Genomic DNA, 17,718 nt, shown 5'->3' with positions numbered 1-17,718 from the left:
ACGTTTTCAAAGAGGTTAGTGTTATCTTTCAAGCAAATTACCATTACTTTCAGAATGTCTATTATATGCTCAGGAATAACGTGATTAAAAAACATTATGTCGTTACAATATTACATGTTTTATGGAAAATAAGTAGAACTTATTGAAAATGCAGCATATTTTTAAGTATTTGTATTGAAGTAAAAATTTTTACATCTGACTGTGAGAGCTATAATAGTACAGACACAGAAGAAATTAGCATATGTACCAAAAATGGTACCACTTGAGATGGTACCTAAAAAATATATGTTTTTATACTTAATAAGGATACAACTTCATTTGGCAATGAGTGTTATAATTAATTCCTTTGTTATTTTCAAGTTGTTGATAAATTATTAATAATTTACTGTGTAACACTTGCTTTTATTTACCCCATTCTCCTATTACACATAACTATATTCAATATACATTATTGGCTTTGCTTTTTTTTTTTTTCCAAATGCACTAGTATTGGAATTATTTGGAGCAAATTTCCTGTGTCTATAATACTAATAGGGTTAATAGTGTGTAGTTTGGGCTATTTCTTTTCCCCTGCAACCAGTAAATTCTATCATTGTGGTAAAATAGCTACCAGGTCAAGAGTTTAACTTTGTCTAAATTCAGTAAGTGCTATGTGTAATTATGGGTTTGTGTTTATAATTGATATATAAGATTACATTGCTCAATTATAGAATTGTTATATGTACAGTCAGAACATAATATCTCTTTAGGGCTGAAATTATTACTACGCAATTAGTGTTGGAGCTAATAATTAGAAGAAGATCTAAATAATGTGAACACATATAAGGCAAAATTTTATTTTGGTTATTTCTCTATATTATGAGAAACACTGAAAAGTATGCTTGAGGATATTTTTAAACATCTCTTTCCTTTTTAGGGATGGGTAGTGAAATGCAGGGTTGTTTTGCCATACTTATAACACATACTAAATTAAATTATAGCAATCCTACTTTCATAGATTGGATATACAGTCCCATTTTCGCGAATGTGAATGATGGTCAAATTTTCTATTGCACTTCAAAATAATTATTCCTATTACTAAATGAAGAGTGAGAGCAAAAATTAGCATGCATTTCCAAAATCAAAACATTAAATATAAACTATTTTTAACATAATGAGAATTTTTTTCTACATCAGGAAAATCTGAGGGAAAGATACGGTCTTTTCTTCTACCAATTTCATGTAACATATTTTTCTAACCAAATTTGGCATGTGTTTAAATATGTGTCGAGGAGATTTATCTTTTTGTAACTTGTGTTTTTCAGAATTTGAGACTATTTTCTGACTGCTGTGCTTGGTATATATTTCCAGGCCAGGCAGAAGGTCTGACACATAATACGTGTTTAATTAATATGAGTTTCCTTCCTGTGACCCCTCATCACATTAATCTGCTTTTCTCTCAGATTGCTACACCCTCATTTCAAATAATTTATATCTCCAGTGTCTGAAAAGCTCCTGGACAAGTGTCAGGATTTTATATACTAAGTGCCTAAAAACTGGTAGGCTCTTAATTCATGTTTCTCACAGGAATGAAAATAAAGAAGAAAGAGCTACATTATTTCCTAAACCAGACTATGTATAGGATTGAGGGAATTACATAGCATTAAGGGAACTGTATTTCTTATGTACTGAATTTCTCAGCATCTAACATGGTATCAGAGATGCAGCAAGTCCTGCATTAAGGGTACATGAATTATGTGGAAGCAGTAATTACGAGTAATAAGTACTTACACTCCTGTCAGATGGATCGAAGCCTGAAGGTCCCAGCAACACCGTTTGCCATTGGCTATTATAAATTTAGCCAGTTTACTTCATTTCTTTCCGAGGACTGGAATGAAATGATGTTCAAATATTAAGTTTCAGGGACGCCTGGGTGGCTCAGTTGGTTAAGCATCTGCCTTCGGTTCAGGTCATGATCTCAGGGTTCTGGGATTGAGTCTCGACTTGGGCTCCCTGCTCAGTGGGGAGTCTGCTTTTCCCTCTCCCTCTGCCCCTCCCCTGCTTGTGCTCTCTCTCTTTCTCTGTCAAATAAATAAGTAAAATCTTTTAAAAACATTAAAAATAAGTATTAAGTTGTCCTTAATGGTGGTTGTTCATACTACTCATAATCCACACTGTTGCAGGGGCTCCCCTGCGAACAGTGACAATCTTGCTAAAAGCCTCTATTTTTCCCTGCTTGGCTTCTTCTTATTTTTTTCTACATTTTTCCCCCTTCTCGGTGTCTATAATTCTCAGGCTTGTTTAATCTAGTCTGTAAAGTAAATTAAGACTGAAGAATTTAAGAGAACCAAAATTATTTTATCCATCTATATTAAAAAATAAGCTTGTGGCTTAAAAAATAATCAATCTTCACAAAGTTTGGGAAGCTGTTCACTTTTTAAGACAGCTTAAAATTCTCAGCACTTTGAAAATTTTTGGATCCTAATTTACGTCACCCCTCTTTAATCAAAATACAGTTGACATACAATGCTATATTAATTTCAAGTGTACGACATAGTGATTTGACAATTCTCTACGTTATGCAGTGCTTGCCATGGTAAGTATAGTTACCATCTGTCACCATACATAAATACCACAATATTATTGACTATATTTCCTGTTGGTACTTCTTAATCCCCTTCACCTGTTTCACCCATTCTCCTCTTCATTCCCTCCCCTGCAGCCACGTTTGCTCTTTGTATTTATGATTCTGTTTTTGTTTGTCTATTCATTTGTTTTGCTTTTTAGATTCTGCATATAAGTGAAATCATTTGATATTTGTCCTTGTCTGACTTATTTCACTTAGCATAATAGCCTCTAGGTCCATCCATGTCGTCATAAAAGACTTCATTTGTTTTTATGGCTGAGTAATATTCCAGTGTGTGTGTGTGTGTGTGTGTGTGTGTGTGTGTACATGTGTTTCACATCTTCTTTATTCATTTTGAATGGCCCAAGGAATTTTAATTTCAGAAAACTCATTTACATTTAAAAAATATCTGAGCAGGAAGGCCTGATTTTATACACTTGCACAGTTCCTCAGTAAATTCCTTCCCACTCCTTGAGAGACACAGCCTAGGTCACATACAGTTATTCCTATTTTTAGTACATGTGTTGCCTAAGTGAGCACAAGGTACAGTTATTCCTGTTTTATCCTATGGCGTGAGACTTTATTAGTAAAAAATCCCCTTTTGGTTTTGTGTATTCCTTCTTTCTCCGTAGGAATCAGAAGAGTACCTGAGCCCTAGGCTGGGGATACACCAGATACACCGATGTCATGATGTTATACTACCTTTGATCTAAATCAAAGTAGTCTTTAAACTGTTGAGTTCTGGTTACCGGACTCAGCTTGTGTCCCTGCCTTACACTCTCTTGAATACGAGTGCTTACCAGGGGATAATAAAGAACTCTAGACCAGCACGCAGCCATTCTTTAAGATACACATATGTGCACCCCAACTGTGAATTCACTTTGGTTTAATGAAACTAAACTTCCTGGAAGATAAGAGAAAATGTATTAGAATCCTGTCTCCCCAAAGTTCCAACTACCTACTCAGCTTCTGAAAGGAACTAATACTTATTGATTAAAAGTTTGTTTTAAGAAGATTATTAAAATTCTAGCATATATATTTTTAATATTGAGTGTCAGTGGGTTAATATCCACTTCCCCAATTGTTTAGGAAAAACTAAAATGACTTGATATTTAGTTAATGACACAGGTGATATTCTGATGCTTATTGAAATATATTGATTTAAATCACTCTATAATTATATGTTTTTTTGTTTTTAAAGTAAGAATAAAAGATTATACCTTATATTATGTTAATATTCATAAAAACAGTTCCATTGAATATTTAATAAGTGACGTACTTTTCATATTAGTAATTCATCACACATTTCAGTTAACTGGCAACGTATATTAACTAGACACTCATTTTTCAGATTTGCAATTAATAGAGAATTTTCTTTAAAAATCTTAAACTCCAGCAAGTAATTAATTAATCATAAATCGTAGTTCAGAAGTGGAAGAGATTATGCAGTGCAAAAAAATGTGTTTTGTAATGACATGAGAAATATAAATTTCTCATACAAGGAATTTCAATTTTGATTTTTATCTTCTATATACAAATATATCCAGAGAGGAAAAATTGAAAGAAACTATTAAAAATGAAAATGCATGTAAAATTCTCAGAAGAATCAATTATGTCTATTTAATGTATAAAAATTGAAGCAGTAATTCATTTTCTTTTTTAAGCACAAGTGCTCTACAAATGTAAAGCAAACTGTTTCATTATTGTACTCATAACTTGTATCCAAAGTGCTGTTATTATAATATCATTACATGCAAATAGATATACTTGAAAGATATTGTAATTCTACTTCTCTTAAGTTTTTTATGATATGGCTAATGCATGGGGGATGTAGTGATTTTTGTATCAGTTTTTTTAATTAGCTAGAGATTAAAAAGTAATTTCAAAGCAATTTCTTTTTTTCAGAAAAATTATTGTATTACAATGGTTGTATTATCTTCAAAGCAACTAAATCTCATAAAGAATGGACATTTACATAATTGGTTGTGTTTCATTTTGGTACCATTCTGAAAAGAAAAAAATTTAAATGTCAATTTCTTGTGATATATGTAAAGATTACAACTTACTGTGCAAGTGCTACTATAATTAGCATAGGAAATAAAAACCACAGGTTTGGCAGTGATTTATCACATTATCATATGTTTACTTTTAAAATATTTCCTTGTAAAGATTAGAGGGGTGAGGAGCATTGAGAAAATGAGAGAAGAAGCTAATGAGATGGCAGGTATTCAAGCAATGAATAACAAAGCATTTCCATGGGATCCCCCGCCCCCCTGGAAAACACTTCAGTAATTCTTCCAAAGAATTATTTCTTTTTGGTAGTGGGGTGATGGAAGTGACAACTACTTAAGGGCCAAGGTGGTTGAGAGCAAGGAAACTTGATAAAGCTTAGAGCAAGATACCAAGAAGGCCAGAAAGTACAAGCTATGACAAATGCAAGAATTAGCAGAAGTGTTTCTGAGAGCTTTTGACTTGTCATGAGTAAAATTAGTTGGAAGATAAGGAAGAGGGTAACAACTAGATATTTCCACCAATGTTACAAAGGCACAGCTAATATTCAGGTTCTTTAGGGCTCTCAGAAATTCTTTAAATTTTCACTGACTTAAATAATACCTTTGATACAATTTAAAATAGATAAAATACATGAAGAAAAAGTAAGTTCTATAGCCTGACCCTTGTAATATCTACAAATCATGTGTCTTGTATCTCTTGTCCTCTCTGAAGTTGACTGCAACTACAGACAAGTTTAATCCCATCTATTCACCTGGTACAGAGGACACTTTAATTAAATACAAAAAGGAAGTTATTTCTGATTTATGTGCTGCTACTTCGGAGCAGTCCTGAGATAGTACGGGAAGACAGCGACTTCGATGATGCTATTTGAGAAGCTTCAAAAGGCTTGTCCTCTCTTGACATCACCCCGAACACCACCATTTGATAATATCACCTGGAATTTCAAACTACTCTGGTTTCTTTAGGTTATATTTCTCTAGAAATCCACCTTTAAAGTGCTCCTATTTCTTGAAAGGAAAACGGAGGAGCCTCTGGGAAATTTGACATAATTCTAATGGGCATTTTTCTTTATGGGTTGATTGGTCGATTATGTAGTATCTTAAAATTAATGTTTGAATGGGAGGGTGTGTGTGTGTGTGTGTATTTATTTCAGTCTATAATTACATGATAAGTAACAAGATGAATACAGTATATATAATAGAGAACTTGAAAGCAAAAAGCATTTACATGAAAACTGAGAATGCCAGTACCCACATTTTTCTCCTCCTCTGGACTTGACCTAGTAAACAAAACAAACAAACAGACAATGTTCCAAAAGTTTCCTTGTAACACTCCTATATTCTCTACCATACCCCAAGATGATGTTAGTGTCAAATAATTATCTCAAATTGGGTAATTCAGGAATACCATGGAAAGTGGACCTCAGTGTTACTCTTCAGTTTTGGTGGGCTGGAAAGCCACTATTTTTAAGACCCTCAAAAGTTGAATGACTGAGAAGGGTATAATGTAAGAGGGTTGCAGTCAAATGTGGAATAAGGGGCTTAGGGCTTATCCTGTTTCAGATGGGTCATAATTCCTACACAGCCAATGGCTATGACTCCACTGTAAGAGATGAAGCAAACTGAAATAGCAAGCAGCGGGCACCATTCTGGGAGTCTGGAGAGAGGGCTATAGCGCTCCTTTTCTGTTATAAATTACAGCAAGGAAATGATTAAGAAGGGATTGGGTTTGATTTATGATTCCTTGAAACTTCTCCAAGGGAAAAATAAACATTCTGTGAAAGTGAAAGTTAAAGTAAAGTATATCATTCTTCCTCATATTCTATCAAATCTGTTAAAGCAAAATTATATATATGGCTAGCCATTTATCAAGACAACTCTACACTCATGACTTGATTCATGGACAGGCCAGGTGTATGGAGATACAATTTTAGCAGTAAAATTGTCTGGGTACACTGAAATCCTGGCACATCAGAAATTGAAAATATCAGTTGTTCAATCCTTTTTAGGAAAAATATAATCTCAGGGTGATAAGCAACAATTAAAATTGTTTCAAAAAATGGTTCTTAGATAAAGATCTCACAAAATCACAGTTCCCTGAGGTCCTTTTATTTATTTTTTCACTCCATTCATCCTTATCTGCTAATTCCTCCCACAAAGAAATGAACTAACAAACCATAAGGATTCTAAATAAACCAGGAATGGGAGCTCTTTCTGTCTGTATTCTCACACATGGTGAATATCCAAAACATTTATGAATTCTGAAAGTAAGATCGTCTCTTCCCCCCACGTCTCTGAGGTTCTTCACTGCCCTCTCCACTCCACGCAAACACAAACTCTAGATTGTCAGGACCTGCAATATCTTGAGATCCTTACATTCCCAGAGCTTAGTGTACTATCTGAAAAACAGAAGACATTCGTAAGTTGCTTATTAAACACGGTACACGTGTATATGTTGGTGAGTGTATGTGCATATACATACACAAATCCTTGTTGGCAAACCTCCCAGCCTTTTTATGTGGGTGCACAGCTTCTTCTACTTAAGCACTTGATAACTTTTCTCATCTTCTTTTTAAAGAAGTAAACACACTACACCCTTCAGTTTGGATCTGTAATGCTATTCTTCTTTTTCATTTTGGTTACTGGATTTATTTATTTATTTTTTTTACTTTCCACCTTCTTTAACATTTTAGTGTAGCTAACACATTGAGTATAAAATGCTTAGACAGAAAACCTTTGAGTGCTTGCAGTCGTGTGTGTGTGTGTGCGTGCATGCGCGCGCACGCCTGTATGAGTGTGTATTCAATTTGTTACCTTCATTATTTCTTGAGTTAGAGAACACCGTCTGCTTCCCTGCTTGGTCTCTGCCCTATATTAACAGGTCTCTGAGCTATATGCGTCCTGTAAAAAAAATAATCTAGTGTCCAAAGTAGATGAACCAAGAAAGCCAGCACCTCTTTTGGCAGAATATACACTTAGCCAGATTAGTAGCCCATATTAGCTATGTAATCTTTTTTTTTTTATTGTATGGGGAAATGGGGTTGGATTTAAAGAGCAGACTGTATTTAAAATATGAGGATCTCATTATTTTAAAAAAGGCAAAGTTTTATACAGGTGTTATTAGTAGTCTCCAAACTCTAGGATTTAATAAAGCCCCTAAATAGATTCATTCTATAGCATTTTTTTACTGAAGAAATCAATGGAGCACTAATAACATGTAATTTAGAAACACTCTACATTGCAAATCTGCCTCTTGAGTTTTATTATGCAAAGAGAAATAGCTCTTGCTTCTCTCAGAGGTCCTTATGCTAACTCATCAAAGTGTTCGGTAAAACATAGGGCTGTCCCTTTGACAGGACCCAGGATTCTTCTTAGGAGATAGCTGTGGGGTATACATAGCAAATTTGTGTTTTTTTTTCCTTTGTCACATATGATTTTGAGTTTTGCTGGAAATGGTAAATCAAACTTATTTTACCTGAAGTGAGTAAGTGATATGGTTGTATAGATTACTTTGCTTTCTTTGCTTGGTAGTAAAAACAAACTCAGGTAACAATTAAGGTTAATAAAGAAAAATACCAAAAGGTAAAATACAGTGCAATACATCAAGAGAGGGGCAGAACTCATTCTGAGAACCTAAGTAATTTCTTATGTGAATTTAATATGTGCACTGCATGACCTATTTCATACATATATTAATAGATTATAGAATTTTGAATCAAGCATATAAGGCATTAATGAGTTCTCAAATAATGTGTACACAGAAGAATAATGTATATTGGGGTTTCTAATTCTTTCTATCTGAAGTGGCTATATTATTATTCTGTTGAAGGAAGGTGATATATTTTACCATAATATCTTATTTTGTGAATTCATTATTTTTTTTGATGAAATGTTTTATTAAAATGTTAAAACTTTACATACACATAACATAACATAAAAACTCTCTTTTGAATGAAAGACTCCTATTATGGCTCAGTAGAACAATACAGTTGAAAATAAATAATTTTATCTTTAAGAATTGTACATAAATTAATGATTACAGTCAATAGAACATTTTTTGAAATTTTCTGTGAATATGACTAAATACTTCTCAATTTTGTTTAATTATAAAAACAGTTAATTTAAATGTAAAATTACCGGTGGTAGTGAGGGGTGTCTTTAGATGGGCAACATGGTGGCACTGATATTCTCTCTGTTTACAATGACTTGAGACTGTAAAAATCTTCATTGTGAATCCACCCAAGTTGACATTTTGTACCATTTTTTAAAGATCTTATATATTTACTTAGAGACAGAGAGGGAGAGAGAGAGCACCTGCACGAGTGAGTGGGGGGAGGTTAGAAGGAGAGAGAGAATCCCAAGCAGACTCCATGTTAAGCATGGAGCCTGAGGCGGGGCTTGATCCCATCACCCTGAGATCATGACCCAAGCTGAAAACGAGAGTCAGATGCTTAACCTACTGAGCCACTCAGGTGTCCCTGTACCATTTTAATTTAGTTGTAAATCTGTGGATGTGGCCTCACTATGGTTATCCAGGTAGGAAAAAGGAATTGGTTATTGTAAGTCAATCAAAAATATTTACACAAACACATTCTTTTTTTCCTTTAAATTAACATTCATTTGTTCTATAGCGATGTTCTATTCTATCTCTTGCTTCTCCTTGTGAAAAAGAAGTCCTGCAGCAAAATTTCAGGTTTTTAAGTTCTTTGGTTTTAAAGATTTGGTTCAAGCAAAAATGAAGTACATGACAGGTTGTCAGAGAGCCTTTAAAATGTACTGTAACAGAAAAACCCACCAAATTAGAGGATATATGGAGAAACTGCCTATTAGGTCTCATCTGTCATCAGTCATGAGTGGAAATACTCAACATACCCACATGGGTAGATTGAGAACATTGGGCAACAAATATCAAACTGCCAGGGTTTTATCCTTTGGTGTATACACTAGTGCCTTGTAGGATACATAAACCTTACAAAATGAATTGAAATAGATAGCTTCAGGGGAAATAAAAATGACAGTTGCCTTAGTGACTTAAAACTGCTAGCTGGGTTAGTTATGGTTAAAACCTCTGTATTGGTTTAGATTGTGATTAGCTGAATTTTTCTATACTATGGAAACTTTTCCTTTCTTACCTTCCTGTTTTTCTTTTTGGGGGGGTGGTTAATGAATATTTATAGACATTTTCTATATTGACAACTGATTTTCAAGGAAAACAGTATGAATTTACAATAATTCATTTTTTGGCCATTATGTAGAAGCTTATTTTTATGCTTATGTAATTTGAATGCATAAATATAGTTTTTAGTTCTTTGAAACAAAAGGAAATCAGGGTTTGCCTGTGCTATGAAAGTAGTGGTTGATTTATGTAAGTAAGCCAAGAAAATCCTAAAATAAACTAGATTTTCCCCTCATAATGTAAATCAAGATTATTCATCAATTTTGAGTGATAGAAAACATTTTTTATGTTTTTAATTAAAGTATACATTGTTTAAATTCTGCTTAAAAACATAGCTGTACAAATATAAAATAATAGAATATTTGGAACATCTATAGAGTATTTATTAAAAAGCTTGACAAAACTCATTTAATTAATTAATACATGAAAATAATTTGAAAATCGATCATTTATATAGCAAGATGATGTTAAGAAATATTTTTACAAGATTACGGCCTTAATTTGGTAATCTTGACATCAGAAACCCCTACTTCCGTCTAAATTATTATTCGCATTGGGATATAATGGAATCTAATTCAAAGAGATTTTGTTGGATGCAGATGATTTTTTTAAAAATAAAATTAAAGTAGAATAGAAATTATTTAACAACAGTCCTTTGAGATATACATTTTTTGATAACTTATTATTTTATGTTTTGTGAATTAAAAAATGTACTTCATGGCTATCATCATTATCAGAGGCTTTACAAAAAGAGAGGTCACATTAACCTATCTGTTACATTTTTCATTTCCTGAATCCAATCTGTGCCCTGCCAACATCAAAGATATATTAATAACCTTTTTGATACTTTTACCACTTATCTAATTTCAGCTTGATCCATTTATCATCTTTAAAAATTTTTAAATACATGAAAACACTTTTGGACAACCATAATATGTGGGTTTACAGAAAGAAGATAACTATATTTAAGCTTCCAATTCATAAAGTTGTTATTAAAATTTCAAATTCATCAGGGAAATATTTTTCTTTTTTTTTTTAAGATTTTATTTATTTATTTGACAGAGAGAGGGACAGGAAGTGAGAGAGGGAACACAAGCAGGGGGAGTGGGAAAGGAAGAAGCAGGCTCCCAGCAGAGGAGCCTGCTGTGGGGGCTCCATCCCAGAATGCTCGGGGACCAGGCCCTGAGCCGAAGGCAGGCGCTTAAGGACTGAGCCCCGGGAAACATTTTTCTTTATTGTATTTATACAAGTGAAATATACATAATGACATTACATTTAAATGTAAGTTGTTTATGTAAATAATTTAAGGAGAGTCACTTTTTTATTGTAATAAATTCATAATGATTTCCTAAAAGGTGTGCACAAGAATAAATCATGAATTTGAATGTTAGCAGGAAATAAAGAAATGACATTGTTAAGGAAGAGAGGACCAGGTATATGAGAAATTTATTAGAAATACAAGAAATACACTACCATTTATTCATATTGTCTACAGTTTCATGAGTAATTTTCAATTTTCCTCTGGTCCTATGTATAATAGTCATTTAAAGTGTTTCCCTATAATTTTATTTTAATATAGAAGCAAAGCCTAATTTTCTAAGGTTAGGTCTGAGTTTGCTGTATCATTTACATACCCTCCAGTTGTATTGCTTGGTTATAGTTTTTGTTCTTATTACTATGGTTATTATATAATATGTTAGGAGTAATGAAGAAACACTGAGCACTTACTCTATGCCAGAGAGTGAGCTCAGAGTTTTAATGCACTGCCTCATTTAAAACTAGCAGCTACATAAATTTTTATCCCTATTCTACATATGGTGAATCACTTAACTAATAAGTGTTGGAACCAGCTATAAACTCATTTCTGTCTAAATTCAGTTTCTTAGCACTTAATACATTTTAGTGTTCAAGTCCTTTTTTCACTTTTAGGGTAAAACCTAACGACTGATATCCTCTACAAATTATCTCACACTTACCTTTAACACATTCTCTCTCTCACTTTACTGTTACCTCTGCTGCAACAAAACTCGCCCCCTCACAATAAGCCTACACCGAATTTTCTCGCCTAGCTGCATTAATTTGCAGAATGCCCCGTTTCTTCATTGTCTGCCCAACAAACCCTTCAGGACTGATCTCAAAACAACCTTTTATAAAATTTGTTATAATTTCCCTAATTGGAATCCCCTTGGTATTCTGAATTTTTGTTATTCCTCATTTGTGTTGAGACTCACAGAGACCTGGCTTGGAAAGTAGCTCTTTAGATCCTTTGGAGCTTTTAGCACAGTATTTAATTTTGCTTAGATCAGTTTGATTTTTCTCTTCCACAAGTATATGATTTCAGAAGGGATAGAGAAAAAATAGGATGTGGTGTCTACAATCCCTACAGACCCTACAGTAATTTTTTCCTGTCTGCTCATGTCTAACTTTATAATGTCTATTTATTAATCTGCTCCTCTCTGCTCTCATGACACAGCCCTAAGCTGAGCTCCCTATGTCCCACCTTGCTAATGTAATGAACTCTTCACTGTTTCTCCGTACTTCTTGTTTTCTCCCTTCTTCAGCTCACTAAACAGAGAACATTCCTCTTTTGAATTCCTAACTATGGTGATACAGTTCTGCATTGGAAAGAAAAAAAAAGCACAAAACTTTACAATATTTCTTATTGCATATAGGTTAAAGCCAAAGTACATTGAGCTCACTTCTTAAGTGTGTGATCTGCACACGCCCTAGGTCCAGCCAACGTGAACCGTAGCTCCTGTATTTCCTGTTTCCACTTAACCATTCATTTTGTCTAAAGTGCTCTTTCTGATTCTGATTTAGATCCTCTTAATTTAGGTCGATCTCCTGGCCAAACTCGAATGCACTCTAATTCATGCCCCTTTTTCTATTCCTCCGTCATTTATAATAGTACTCGCCTCAGAATTTACTTCTTGTTAAGGGCATCAACCAATTGTTAATTTATTTCATTTATTCATTCAACAGCTGAACTGTTCACATGACAGACACTATTCTAGATTTAATAGGAAACTGAATACAGATTTTGTCTTATTTTCCTTTAGTGCAATATGAGTATCACAACAGTTAATAAAAATTAAAAGACTTTTTTTTTAGATTTTATTTATTCATTCGAGAAAGAGAGAGAGCGTGTGCACAAGTGTGGGGAGGAGCAGAGGGAAAAGGGAGAGAGAGTCTCAAAGACTCCAGGCTGAGCACAGAGCCCGACTCAGGCTCAATCTTGCAACCCTGAGATCAGGACCAAAGTCAAGTTCAGGCATTTAACCAACTGAGCTACCCAGGCACCCTAAATATATTTTGTAAAAACAACTCAGTTTGGAATGGTAAGAATATAGATTCAAATTCAGATGTTACCACTTACTACAGTGTAATTTCAAACAAAATAAGCTTTGTAAAGGACATTTAAAAAAAAAATGTCTGCTAGGGATACGTGTCTCATCCAGAAATGTTGCTTGTTTCAAGTATTAGTTTATCTTTAATTCACTGGAATAATTTTGTTAGCTTTTTCCGTCCCCAATCCCCATCCCCTCTCACCTGTAGCTATACACAATTTATGTCAATACTGCGGTCAACTGACACCTATTTTTAAAATATTAGTGTTCTTTCTTTTTCTCTTCCTCAGAGCAGTGGGACCCTATGTTGAAGTCTTTATGTAAAAGAAAGAAATGCCATAGTACCCAAGTTGATTAAATGGAGATGGGTGGGGATGGTGGAAGGAAAGAGCCCGACCCACCCACTTTCACTTTCATTTCTTCCCTGCTTCTCTATGCAGACTCCAACAGCGTGTATTTTTGTTTAAATATTTTTTAAAAACTTTATCAAGGCAATTTTCTTTTTTTCTTTTCTTTTCTTTTTTTTTTTTTTTTGGTCGGCTAAAGGTTCACCCTGCCCTCTTCTTAGATTGCATACGTTGCTTTACTTACTTAACGGAAGAGGAAGAGCACCTGACAGAGGCATAGACAAATAAGTCTCCAGATTTCTTTGGCCACAATTATTAGTTTAGACACACTGTGTAACCCACTCTGAACCCATATAGTATAGTATAATGTATAGTATAATGAACATTTTTTTTCTGGGACTTCCTGGAAAGAGACTTCTGGTTTTTTATGCTTGAGCTGGTTCTAGAATTTCCATCTGTTTGAATCCCCATATTCTTTTTGATTTAAAAAGTTTGGACTGCATATCCTATTATTTACAAATGAAAGAAGCTAAGATTAGGTTTCCTTATGTCTAGAATACGCGTATTACCCACTTCACATTATTTTGAGTTGATTGCAGGATATTGTGCGGTTCCTGACACACAATAGGTAATCAGCAAATGCTATTTTCCCATTCCCTTGAGTTGATGCGTTTCTTGTCACAGTATAGTTATTATAACTATAGCAGTTATACTAATTAGCACTCAGTAAATATTTGTTAAAAAGTAGTGCACTTAGGGGAGCCTGGGTGGCTCAGTCTGTTGAGCATTTGACTCTTGGTTTCAGCTCAGGTCGTGATCTTAGGGTCATGAGATCGACCCCCTTGCGGGGCTCCATGCTCAGGGCAGAGGCTGCTTGAGACTTTCTCTCTGTCCTTCTCAGCCCCTCCCTTCCTAAAATAAATAAATAAATCTTTTAAAAAATGTAGCACACTTACTAATGTTTCTCTGATTATCTGTCTGGCATGGTGATTCTGCATAAGAGAAAAAAGGGAATGAGTCAAGTCCCAGTTTGTATCTTACTGAAAACTTCTCCAAGCTTTAGTGCTGTGGAGACGGAGTTGCTGTTATCAGCCACTTGTGTAACGCCATAAGAAGACTGCTCAGTTTGAAGATATTTGGATTACTTGAGGCAGCTCAAGAGTAACAGTGAAACTATAGGGTTTCATCTGTAGAGGTTTTCTCAGAGTCCCTTAAATTACCAGTTATAGACAGGGCCATTTGTTTATTCAGTCTGGGTATCTATGTCTTCGGCTTGCACAAATCCACATTTTCCGTAAGTGCTAAGAAGAGAAAATTCACTAGGACTTTCCTCAAAGGGAAGCTTGTTATTTCATTTAAGATTTGACTGAAACTTGTGACTGAACAAAACCTGAATCCCGGGAATATTACAATTCTTCTAAGGTTTAGAGAATCTATTTTTCCTCTCTCTCAGGTGGATTTCATTATAAATCTCCTAGAATGTTTGTTTGAAATGTCTTTCATGAAATTCTGAAAACGTTCTAGAGATGTTTACTCAGTGATTTTTTTTTTTTCTGTTTCAAAGCAATGTGTATTGGAATGGATATTTCAGTAGGTGTGTCAGTTTTAGTTTAGTATCAACCTCATTTATAATAATGTTGAATAATTGGTAAGGTTTATAAGTAACTTAGAACCCTACCTACCCCATGGCTAATATTTCTCCAAAGAGTGTATTTTTTTAATTGAATTTGTCAAATCGTAACACTACAAAGAAGAATATCATTGCAGTTGACGTTCAGTAAGTATATTTATTAAATACCTTATAAAGCTCAGGAAGCTTTGAGTTTTTTGTTCGTTTTAATTTGGAGTTTTAATATTGGTGCTATAGAGAATGCAATTCATACTCTTCTGCAAACGAGATATAGGAAGAAGTTCAAAACCTAGGATAGTTCTTTTTTTTGGCAATCATGAGGACTGATGATTCACATAACTCCTGTGAATAGCTGTATTGAGTCCCTTATCTCTGGTGGGAAATATTTCGAGTAAAAACGTCCTGTAATAAAGATGACAAGGAAGAATTCTTTTTTTTTTTTTTTAAAGATTTTATTTATTCATTTGACAGAGATAGAGACAGCCAGCGAGAGAGGGAACACAAGCAGGGGGAGTGGGAGAGGAAGAAGCAGGCTCCCAGCAGAGGAGCCTGATGTGGGGCTCGATCCCATAATGCCGGGATCACGCCCTGAGCCGAAGGCAGACGCTTAACCGCTGTGCCACCCAGGCGCCCCGACAAGGAAGAATTCTGAATAAATACCTGTTAAATGGAACACTAGAGAATTTTTTTAAGCATCAGTATCAGAGTAACCAAATGATAAACCTGCATGCTTATTACCTGAAGAGCATCACGCTGGTAAATGTTTGAACACTCTCAAACTGACTATGCAGTTTACCAGGAATATCAGTACATACGCAAAATGAATTAATAATCATTCACAGTTGTTTCTATTTTGTCCAATATGTGCCATTATAAACATCACGCCTATAGTGTAATTCATTTTCGACCTTTTGAAGTAAAAAATCATTAGTGGTTGAAATCAGAGCCACGATAGAGTCCTTCATTTTCACAAGGGTGAAAGGAAAATGTGGTAAAAACAAGAATCTCTAAAATAAAAAATTATTGAGATGTACTATCTGGCAGGTCCAGAGGTACATCAGTATTTTGAACAGAATGAACAAACCACCAACATAGTAGATGTTCATTAGGAAGCTCGGAACAGCATGAGGAAAACAAGACAAAACCCCATTCTGTTGGAAAATGAGATTGTCAGACTTTCTGTAGGTACAGCGGGAAAGAAAACGCTTCATCAACAAGTCCAGATATGTGATTACTCTCACTGCGTTAGGGGCAATAAATAGGTGATGGATGGATGGATAGATAGACAGATAGACAGAAGATAGATAGAGTGGAGCAAAGGTCTGTATGTCAGTGAATTCCTTACATGTTCAGTGATGACATGTTTATTTTCAGTACCCCTAGGAACATCATGTCTATTCTTTTCTTCTGCTTAAGAAAAGAAAAATAAATAAAATCAAAAGAAGCCTTGTCATTGTGAGATGAACTGCAAAGTCATCTTATTTTCTCCATGACTCTAATAGCAGATATTGGATTGTTCTACATTATCTATTTCTGTCAGGACCTATAGCTTCTGAAAATGGCAATAATCCATCTTCAATCACTTATAGAAAATATGCCAGACCACAGCATCAATAAATACCTCTCTCAGAATCGGCTCACTTTGGCCATTACTTAGAGAACTTTTCTGATAACCTTTAGATGCACTAAAGGATACCTCGATAACTTGTTACATGCACAACTTAATTTTTGAGTAATACCAATTTAAAAGTGTCAGTTGGTTTCAAATCACTCTGTATGTACATATATTTTACACATGCACATATGTGTGTGTATTAGATAATCAGGGTTTGTATTAAGATGTATGCCAGGTTGTCATGCATTCTGATTGGTTGGTGCCCATGACCTATCAGTTGTCAGATATTTTTAATATCACTTCAGAAATAACTGATACTTATCAAATGCTTAATCTGTGAAGGGAATGTTTTATCTTGTGCATATTTTAGCCTATTATTGATCAGAACAACCATACTAATCTCATTTAATGCATTAAGAAACAGATTCAGTGAGAAATTAAATGGCTTACTCAATGACACGCAAGTTATTACATGGTGGAGCTGGGATGCAAACCTGCATAATCTGGTTAGAGTGGGGCATTTGAGTGTTCTTAGACACTTTTCTCCTGAGAGCACCCAACCAACCCACTCCCCCAACACATATACACACACATTTACCTCCATTTAAAATGTCCCCTTTTGTTTGTTTGTTTTGTGGAGAGATTTTGCACAACCTACTGTTCAGTCAGATGTATTTCTGAAATTTGTTTTACCGAACTCTTTTTGAGAGATGTTCATTATTAATGCACAAACAGTGGTGTACCATGTTATAAGACACTGAATCAGTTAAATTATATTGATTAGAATGCGTGCTTTATAATAATTGGGTAGTGCTACGTTCTGGTGTTTTCAATGCTTAAAAAATACTTCCAATAGAAAGCAAGCAAGCTTATTCCTTATTTTAGTCATCATCTAAGAGCTTCCTGCATAGTTGCCAGTGTGTTAAATATTCTAAAAATAGTCTTTATACTCACTATCCAAATAGCGCTGGGATAAGCTTTAGAAA

At 34.4% G+C, this 17,718-nt stretch overlaps 1 protein-coding gene across 4 annotated transcripts in view; it reads left to right on the top strand.

The window, feature by feature from the left end:
* The window catches only part of FSTL5 (follistatin like 5), a 701,705-nt gene that overhangs the window by 649,475 nt on the left and 34,512 nt on the right, over positions 1 to 17,718 (top strand). The window lies entirely within an intron of this gene.

The sequence above is a fragment of the Ursus arctos genome, unplaced genomic scaffold, assembly GCF_023065955.2.
Source record: "Ursus arctos isolate Adak ecotype North America unplaced genomic scaffold, UrsArc2.0 scaffold_11, whole genome shotgun sequence".
NCBI classification, from domain to species: domain Eukaryota; kingdom Metazoa; phylum Chordata; class Mammalia; order Carnivora; family Ursidae; genus Ursus; species Ursus arctos.
The sequence above is the reverse complement of the archived record's forward strand: the minus strand, read 5'-3'. Positions and strand labels throughout refer to the sequence as shown.